Source organism: Chiloscyllium plagiosum, chromosome 11 (genome assembly GCF_004010195.1).
Source record: "Chiloscyllium plagiosum isolate BGI_BamShark_2017 chromosome 11, ASM401019v2, whole genome shotgun sequence".
Lineage (NCBI taxonomy): Eukaryota > Metazoa > Chordata > Chondrichthyes > Orectolobiformes > Hemiscylliidae > Chiloscyllium > Chiloscyllium plagiosum.
The window spans coordinates 25,815,217-25,825,372 of NC_057720.1; the positions used below are offsets into that span (position 1 = coordinate 25,815,217).

General features: G+C 40.8%; 1 long non-coding RNA gene across 1 annotated transcript in view; it reads right to left on the reverse strand.

Moving 5' to 3' along the window:
* The window catches only part of LOC122554239, a 19,541-nt gene extending 10,524 nt beyond the window's left edge, over positions 1-9,017 (reverse strand). Inside the window, exons 1-2 of the long non-coding RNA XR_006312949.1 lie at positions 8,628-9,017; positions 7,986-8,091 (exon numbers count right to left, since the gene is read on the reverse strand). This is a non-coding gene — a long non-coding RNA (uncharacterized LOC122554239). The remainder of the gene's footprint in view (positions 1-7,985; positions 8,092-8,627) is intronic.
* Between the last annotated feature and the right edge of the window lie 1,139 nt (positions 9,018-10,156).

Here is a 10,156-nt window from a genome sequence, read left to right on the forward strand (position 1 = left end):
AGGGTACTCACTGTTAATTCTAGTTCAATAGTATACTTGAATTTTCTTTATCCTATCGTGGGGTGCCTGGGTCAAGGGTGGGGCACTGGTTGGGAGAGGTTATGATGGGTTTTTTGGAGAGGAAGTGATGCCCCCTGGGAATAAGGGGGAAGATCTCCGTTTAAATACGTTTTATACCTTTTTTTATTATTTAGAAATAGTTTTTTTTATTATATTGATCTGAATGTACGAAAGAGCTTTTATTTTTGTAAATTTTATATGCTCTATGCTCGGGATGTTTTGGATAAATATGGGTTTTGTTGTGATCTGATGTTAACACATTCTGAGCATGTATATCACTGCTCAATTTATGTGTTATCCGTTGGGTTTTGTTTTCTCTTGAATAATGTAAGAATTTTAATGATACACTCTGGTTAGTTGTAAGTTAGATGAGTAGTTAGTTGAGTTTTGTCTTTTTTTCTCTTGTTATTTCTGTTTTCTTGTTTGATAGATTTTGGTTATCATTTATTTAAGATTTAACTGTATATCAATGTCTACAGTTGGTTTTTTTTAGTTTTCTTTTGTATACTTGTAAAAACATGTTAAATTTTCAAAGAAAATCTATAAAAAAAAGCAGCTGAAGATGGTTAAGCCTAGGGTATAACCCTGAGGCATTCATGACAGAGTGTCCTGGAGTAGAGACATCTAACCTCTGACAACCACAACCATCTTCTTATGTGACAGGTATGATTCCAATCGGGGAGAATCTTTCCCCTGATTGCCAGTTTTGCAAGAACTCCTTGGTGACACATTGGTCAAATCTGGACTTGATGTCAATGACTGTCACTCTCACCTCACCTCTGGAATTCATGTTCTGTTATAGTAAGCCACAAAGATAAGAGATTAAATACCGTCGGATGCAGTACATACTGCAACAAATTGTGCCTAATCAATGTAAGGAATGAGTAGCGTGAAGTAAATGCACCCAAATTTCCAGATAACAAATCTTGTTAGAAATTATCCTTCTTTGTCATAAAATCATAGAATCCGCTGGCCTATTGTGTTAGCACTGGCTCGAAACAAAATATCTAATTAGTCCCATTCCCTACTTTCTTCCCATTGTCCAATAAATGCATTGGATCATAAAATTATATAGTATTTCAGCATTATTTCATAGATTCTATGTGTTTCCATTGCAATTACTACAGCTCATGGCAATTAATTGGCTAGTCAGCTTAAATATGTTGCGCTGTTAAGGTGCATTGGTTCATTATGGCATGAATTGAATCTCAATATGTTCCATGACAGAAGAGTCTCTAACTGGGTCAGCGTGACAATGTAATTTTTTATACCATTCATCTTAACAGTGTCTCCGATTTCATTTACCAATTCAAGCCCAGTTTGTGTTGAATTGGTTTAAGTTTCAAAATAATTCCCTCGGTGTTGAAATTCTCTCTGTAAAATTCTTTCCTTATACACTCTGTTACTTTCACTTCCTTTAAGATGCTCCTTAAAAACCTAACTTTTTGACCAAACATTTGGCTGCCTCTCTCAATATCTCCTGAGGATATCAAAGGATTTCATTTTAGGCTCTTGAAAAAGGTGGCAAAAGAGAATGTCAATCTGGTGGTGTTAGTTTTCCACTACTCCCTAGACTCAAGAAAGGCACTATCAGATTGAAAATTGACAGACATAATCCTGCGCCTCAAGTTGGGAAAGAGGCTGATAACAGGAAACTGTAGGCTGATTAGCTCCATGTCTGTTATGGGGAAGGTGTTGGATTCGATCTTTAAGGAAGCAATGCCAGGACTCTGGTGGAATACTACCCACTTGCCTGGATGAGAGCAGTTCCAATACCACTCAAGAAGCTCGACACTATCCAGGACAAAGCAGATCGCTTGATTGGCACTACATCTACAAGCATCCACTTCCCCCACCACTGATGCTCAGTAGCAGCAGCGTATACTATATCCAAGATGCACCGCAGAAATTCACCAAAGATCCTCAGATAGATCCAAACACAAGACCACTTCCATCTAGAAGGACAAGGCAGATATATGGGAACACCACCACCTCCAAGCTCCACTCCACTCACCACCCTGACTTGGAAATATATCATCATTTTCACAAGGGCAAAATCCTGGAATTCCCTCCCTAATGGCATTGTGGATTAAACCACAGCAGATGGACTGCAGGGTTCAAGAAGGCAACTCACCACCACCTTCTCAAGGACAACTAGCTCAGGCAATAAATCCTTGCCAGCCAGAGACATCCACATCTCAGAGATGAACAAGTTCTTAAAAATGCCAGGCACATAGAAAAACTCAAGGTAATCAGGAAAAGTCAGCATGTTTTGTTTTGTGAAAGGGAAATCATGCTTAACTTATTAACTGCAGTGATTTGAAGAAGATGAATGCGTGACTGAGGAACTGGTGCAGGGGGCAAAGTTTCACACTTTTGGACCCGTGGGATCTCTTCAGGGGTATTAATGACCTGTTTGCGAGGGATAGATTCCACCTGAATTGGAAGGGGACTAATATCCTCGTGGGTAAAGTTGCTAATGAAACTCCGGACGCTTTAAGTTAGTAAAAAGTTGGTGGGTAGGGGTGGAAGGGGAAACCAAAGTGATAGTGAGAAAAGAGAAAAGGCTGAGGCTGGTAAAGTCAATAAGAGGAGCAAGTCAAATAGTCAAGGCAGACAAGAGCTCAGCAGAGAATGAGGTAAGACTGATAAATGAAACTGCATTTACCCCAAAGCAAGAGACCTGACAGGTAAGGTTGATAAACTTAGAGCATGATTGGGAACATGGGACTGGGATTTCAAAGCTATTCCAGAAACATGGCCAGGGGATGGAAGGACTGGCAGCTTAATGTTCCAGGGTATAGATACTATAGGAAGGGTAGAACGGGAGGTGAGAGAGGATGAGGAGTGGTGTTTTTGGTTAGTGAGAGCATTACAGCTGTACTGAGGGAGGATATTCTGGGAGATCGTCCAAGTGAAGTTATATGGGTGGAACTTAAAAATAAGAAAGAGATTATTACCTTGTTGCATTTTTGAAGCCCCTTCAGTAATCAATGAGAAATGAGAAGCAAATATGTAACAAGATGTGAGATATCTGTAAGAAAATTAGAGCTGTAATGGTAGGGGATTTTAAGTCAACTGGGGCTGTCATTGTGTAATCAAAAAGGGAGGAATTTGTACAAGAAAACTTTCATACTCAATATGTTGATGTACCTACTAGGGAAGGCACAATACTTAACCTTCTATTGGGAAATAAGGCAGGGCAAGTGAGTGAGATGTCAGTGGGGTGAGTGATCATAATTCTAACAGTTTTAAAATAGTTATGTAAAAGTATAAAATTAATCAAAAAGTTAAAGTTCTAAATTGGAGTAAGACCAATTTTAATGGTATTAGACAAGGAATTTCAGACGTTGATTGAGAGAGGCAATTCACAGATACAGGAATGGTTGGGGATTTGGAGGCCTTTAAAAATGAGATAATGGGAGTTCAGAGACACTATGTTCCTGTTAGTGCATGGTGCAAGGCTGGTAGGGGTAGGGAATGCTGGATGACTATAGAAATTGAGACTCTGGCCAAGAAAAAGAAGGAGGCATATATCAGGTATAGGCAGCTGGGATCAAATGAAGCCTGAGAAGAGTATAAGGAGAAAAATCAGGGAAATCAGGAGGGCAAAAAGGGGTCATGAGATAGCTTTGGCAAATAGAGTTAAGGAGAATCAAAAGAAATTCTATCAATACTTCAAGGGCAGAAGAGTAAACTAGGGAGAGAATTGGGCACCTTAACGATCAACATGGCTGTCTATGTGTAGAACCACAGGAGATGGTTGAGATACTAAACAAATACTTTGTATCAGTTTTTACTGTGGAGAAGGAGATGAAAGCTGGGGAACTTGGGGAAATAAACAATGATGTCTTGAAAAGGAGAAGGTGAGGTGTTGGAGGTCTTAAAACACAAAGGTAGAAAAATCCCAGGACTTGATCAGGTGTTTCCAGAACTCTGTGGGAAACTAAGGAAGAGATTGCTGAGCCCTTTGCTGAGATGTTTTTATCATCGATAACCATGGGTGAGGTGCAGGAAAGCTGGAGGTTGGCTGGTGCAGTGCCATTATTTTAAAAAGGCTGCAAGGAGAAGCCGGAGAACTATAGATAAGTGAGCCTTATATCAGTGATGTTGGATGGGAATCTGAGGGACAGGATTTACATCTTTTGGAAAGGAAAGGCCAGATTAGAGAGAGTCTGCATGGCTTTGTGTGTGGAAAATTGTGTCTCATTAACACAATTGAGCTTTTTGAAGAGGTGAAAAAGACGATTATGTGGATTTCAGAAAAGCGTTCAACAAGGTTTCTTATGGTAGACTAGTTAGTAAAGTTAGATCACATAAGATCCAGGGGAAGCTAGCTAATTGGATACAAAATTAGCTTGAAGGTAGGAGACAGAAGGTGGTAGTGGAAGGTTGTTTTTGGATTGGAGGCCTGGGACCAGTAATGTGTCACAAGGATCCGTGCTGGGTCCACTGGCTTTCATCATTTATATAAATGATTTGGATGTGAATATAGGAGGTATGGTTAGTAATTTTGAAGACAACACCGAAATAGATAGTGAAGTGGACAGTGAAGAAGGTTATCTCAGAATACAATGGGACCATGATCAGGTGGGCTGAGGAGTGGCAGATGGAGTTTAATTTAAATAAATGGGAGGTGTTGCATTTTGGTAAGACAAACCAGGACACGACTTATACAGTTAGTGGTGGCACCCTGGGGCATATTGCACAAGAGGTGCATAGCTCTTTGAAAGTAGAGTCGCACGTACACAGAGTGGTGAAGGAGGCATTTGGCACACTTGCCTTCACTGATTAACGCATCGAGAATAGGAGTTGGGATGTCACATTGTGGCTGTACAGGACATTGGTGTCGCCACTTCTGGCATTGTGGTTGCTCTTTTACAGGAAGGATGTTGTTAACTTGACAGGGTGCAGAACTGATTTACAAAGATTTTACCAGGACTGGAAGGTTTGAGCAATAGGGCGAGGCTGAATGAGCTGAGGCTTTTGTTTCCCTGGAGCATCGGAGACTGAGAGGTGACCTTATAGACGTTTATAAAATCATAATGGGTATGGATAGGGTAAATAGCCAAGTTTTTTTTCCCCAGGGTGGGTGAGTCAAAAACTACAGGTGAGAGGGGAAAGATTAGAAAAGGACCTGAGAGGTAATTTTTTTTCATGCAGAGGATGATGAGTATATGGAATGAGCTGCCAGAGGAAGTGGTGAAGGTGGGTACAATTACACAATTTAAAAGGCCTCTGGATGGGTAGACAAGTAGGAAGGGCTTAGAGGGTATGGGCTAAATGCTGGCAAATGTGACTAGGTCAGATTGGGATGTCTGGTCAGCATGGACAGGTTGGACCGAAGGGTCTTTTTCTCATGCTATATGAGTCTATGACTCTAAGTCACAAACACTGAGGCTAAAGAAATTTCCAGAAGGCACTTGTCAAGCTTTCACATAAAACATTATTGTGCCATGCAGGAATTCATGGATAGAAATCTGTTGATTGGTAGGAAACATAAATGGGTCTTTTTCATTTTGGAATAATATGACAAAAGGAATCCTGTGGGAGTCTGCGCTGGGGCCTCAATGTTTTATAAGTTATATTCGTGATATAGGTACGGGAGTGAAGGCTGGTTTCTAAATTTGTAGACGACTCAAGGATAGATAGGAAAGTATGTTCTTAAGAGAACATAAGATTGCAGACTAAATGGGTTAGATGCGTGGGTAAAATTCTAGCTCACAGAGCATAATTTTGGAAAATGTGAAGTAATTATCTTTGGCAGGAAGAATAACAAAAGTAGGGCATTACTTAACTGGAGAACAACAGTAGAATTCCAAGGTGCAGAGGTATCTAGGTGTTACGGTGCATAAATCACAAAATATTAGTATGCAGGTACAACAAGTAACTAAGATAGCTAGTGGAATACTATCATTTATTATGAGATAAAATCAGAATGAAATTAAGGACTTTATGCTTCAGCTATACAGGGCATTGGTGAGACCACAAGTTGCAGTTTTGGTCTCCTTCCTTAAGGAAGGTACATCCAATTCCGGAAAGTTTTACGAGGCTGATAGCTGCAATGAGCACATTGTGTGACAACAACTTATTGGACAGATGTGGCTTAGTTCCACTAGACAAAGAACAGTGATTGGCAACCTCATTGTAGTACATGAGATCCTGAATTGTCTTGCTATGGTGGACACAGAAAGAAGTTCCCTTTTGTGGGTGAGACCAGAACTGGGGGATGAGGTACGTTACTGTGGTAAAGTTTGGGTCACTTTTAGGATAGAGATGTGAAGAATATTTTTCTTTCTAAAGCTTGTGTGGTTTCAGAACTCTGCCATAGAAAATCATAGAGGTGGGGTCATTGATTATTTTTAAGGCAGAGTGAGATGGATTTTTGTTAGGTAAGAGAATCAGAAATTATTGGGGGTAGATAGGGATGCAGTATTTGAAACAGAAACCATGATCAGCCATGATCTTATTGAATAGTGAAGCAGGCTTGGAGTCTAAATGGCTCGTTTCTGTTTCTAAATTGTACTTTCACAGGTTATGTGCCAATTTTCTCTGCAAAGCACCTTGGGAATTGGTTGACTTGACAAATGCAAGTTGTTATTGATAATTTGGAGGGTTAACAAAACTGGGCTAAAATTTGATAAATAATTGAAAGGATAGGGAAGCCAGCCTTCAGCAAACAAATGGTGTCAAACCAGCTTTAATTAAACAGCTCTGTTAGTAAGGCAGAGCACAGCTCAAAAAAACAGGAATTCATAAAGATGTAAAACTATGCCATGTATGTAATCTTTTACTTTCCCCCATAGAGAGTATGGTAGCAGATAGGGTATTTAATCAGGTACCTACTGCCTCTCGGTTTTGACTCTGATTATTCATAGAATCCCAACAGTTTGGAAGCAGGCCATTCAGTCCATTGAATCCACACCCACCTTCCAAAGAGCATCCTACCGTATCCCTGTAACCCATGGCATTTCCCATGGCTAATCCATGTAACCTGCACATCCCTGGACACTATGGGTGTCAAGGTCAATTCACCTTATGTGCACATTTTTGGACTGCGGAGGAAACCAGAGCACCCAGAGGAAACACACACAGACAGGGGGAAAACATGCAAACTCCACACAGTCACCTGGGGTTGGAATTGAACCTGGGTCCCTGGCACGGTGAGGCAGCAATGCTAACCACTGAGTTAACATGCAACCCCAATCATCATTGTTTCCTTCTACTTGCTGCCCTTGACTTTGTAGAGGTCTTAGGTTTGGTAGATGCTAAGGAGACGTAATGGGTTGTGGCAAAGTATTTTGAAACTGTTACATGAGCAATTAATGCCCTCATCTCACTGCCACTGGTATTGCTCCAGTGATGGGCAGGGGATTCACCATTAGGGAGCATGATATCGGTGCCTGGGATAGGGTCCTTTCTTCAAAGACATATCTGGACCTGATGGAGGAACCCAGCATTGTGAAGGGGCTGCCCATTGAGCCTCACATCCACAACCATAGACCCTCTTCTCCTTTCTCTCACCTTTTCTGTCATCACTCATCTATGTCTGGCTCACTCCTTATCCCTGGGCTCAGTCAGTGTAAAACCAGAAGAGGCTACCACCTTCCCAGAGATACTGCTGAGTACAGAATACTGGCTGATAACTCTCAGCTGGTGGGACTTCCATCTAGGGATTCTTAATTCACAGGATGCCTTCATTCTTCTCTGAAAGAGGTGAAGTGGGAGCCCAATGGCTCTCTGGCTAGATGCTGCAACTCTTACAGCCTCGATAAGGTTGTATTCCGGAAATTTTCTAATCAGGAAGTGATGATGCACTTCAGGAGGAAATGAGCCTCCTAGATCCAGACATAAGGGCACTACTGCAAGAACCCTCAATATTGTACGTCTTTCCAATCAACCTGTTCAGAATTTTTATTACACACCTCTACGGCTGCTGAGAGTTGAACCAAGGTATGGTGTTCCAGAGGTAGGGAACCAATGTATTCATTCCTCGTGGTTTTCTTATACTTGACACCAATCAGAATCAATCTATCAGTGAGGCAAAATTGTTAAACAATCAGTTTAGCAGTGTAATTGTATGGTTTTCTCAAAGTATTAAAATTCAATTGACAAATTAACTAGTCTGCAAATACAGGATGAAAAGAGAAATAGTTCTAATTAGATCAGACAAATTCTCTATCTAGCCTCTTTAAATCAGTGTCTTACTTAAGTACACTCTTAAGTATTTAATCAATTTGTTGCTTATAATTATAATGAATGTAGATTTTCAAATCAGAAACTCTACTTAGAATTAACATTTAAGCACTGCAAAATATTTGCAAAAGTGCCTGCATTTTTAATAGGCCTTCACAGTACTATTCCTCTTTATTATGTACACTCATTCCAGTTGGCAGCTCTTCTGAACTGTGAAGAGGATCAACAATCAAATCAGATGCAGTTTAAGGGCTCCAGTTAGTTGGATGCCCTGAGTTTTGAGGACCAGATGTGACTTTCCTAATTCAGCTACTCAAAGATTTGAATGTCTACAACATGAGTCTCAATCATTGACCTTCCTGCAGGTGTACCTCTGGTGTGCTGTAGGCCTAGATGTTGTCAGCTGCTTCATGGATGATCTTCCTTTCTCTGTAAGACAGAAGCATCTTCGCTGATGATTGCACAGTTCAATTATACTTGCAACTCCTCAGCATGATGACCAGACTTTGCATAAGGTTTTCTAAATTATGATGGCTCCAGATTAGACACCCCAAGTTGTCTAGGCGAGGTGAACTGGCTCCTCTTATTTAGTAACCACTCCACTGGTTGGTCACAGCAAGATTAACTTCCTGAGTTCAAGTATTCCCCTGCGAATATGTTTCTGTTTTTAAAGGATACAATTTAACCTTGTTGTCTTGAATTTACAAAGAGTGGATTTATTCTGAGGATATATACTGAAACACAAAAGCCTGGAGATTAGAAATGGTAAGTAAGTTTAAAAAGCTAAAAAAAATGAATTAAACAATATATGTTTCATTCTGCAGGTACCTAGTGAAGAATTAATAGTTGAGCAGTCGATTTTGAGAAGTTTACCCTTGCATTAAATTTTTTTTTTTGTCCTGAGTCCTTTTGTTTGGTTTACTGGTTAGCTGGCTTCTCGCACTCAGAGCCAGACAATCATTTACTTACAACTCGGGGGTGACTAGTGGGTGCGTTTTGAATGTGAAGGTCTCAGCATACTAGTGCTTGAACTAAGGCTAGTAGTAAACACAAACCTCAACCCACTGGTGCATACTAGCACTTAATTCATTTGAACAAAGTTAAAAATCACACACCAGGTTATAGTCCAACAGCTTTATTTGGAAGCACTAGCTTTCGGAGCACTGCTCCTTCAACAGATAGCTTAATTCATTAGCATAGCTTCTTCCAAGAGCATATACAGACCAGGATAGAATGAACTTTTTACCTCTGAGAGAAGCTTCTCAGCCCATTGGCCCATCTGGTTCAGATCCTGTTGTAATCTGAGGTAACCCTCTAGTTATGATAGTAAAGAAGGCGTTTGGTATACTTTCCTTTATTGGTCAGAGTATTGAGTGCAGGAGTTGGGAGGTCATGTTGCGACTGTACAGGACATTGGTTAGGCCACTGTTGGAATATTGCGCGCAATTCTGGTCTCCTTCCTATCGGAAAGATGTCGTGAAACCTGAAAGGGTTCAGAAAAAATTTACAAGGATGTTGCCGGGTTGGAGGATTTGAGCTATAGGGAGAGGCTGAACAGGCTGGGGCTGTTTTCCCTGGAGCATCGGAGGCTGAGGGGTGAGCTTATAGAGGTTTACGAAATTATGAGTGGCATGGATAGGGTAAATAGACAAGTTATTTTCCTTGGGGTGGGGGAATCCAGAACTAGAGGGTTTAGGGTGAGAGGGGAAAGATATAAAAGGGACCTAAGGGGCAACTTAGTCACGCAGAGGGTAGTATGTGTATGGAATGAGCTGCCAGAGGATGTGGTGGAGGCTGGTACAGTTGCGACATTTAAGAGACATTTGGATGAGTATATGAATAGGAAGGGTTTGGAGGGATATAGGCCGGGTGCTGGCAGGTGGAACTAGATTGGATTGGG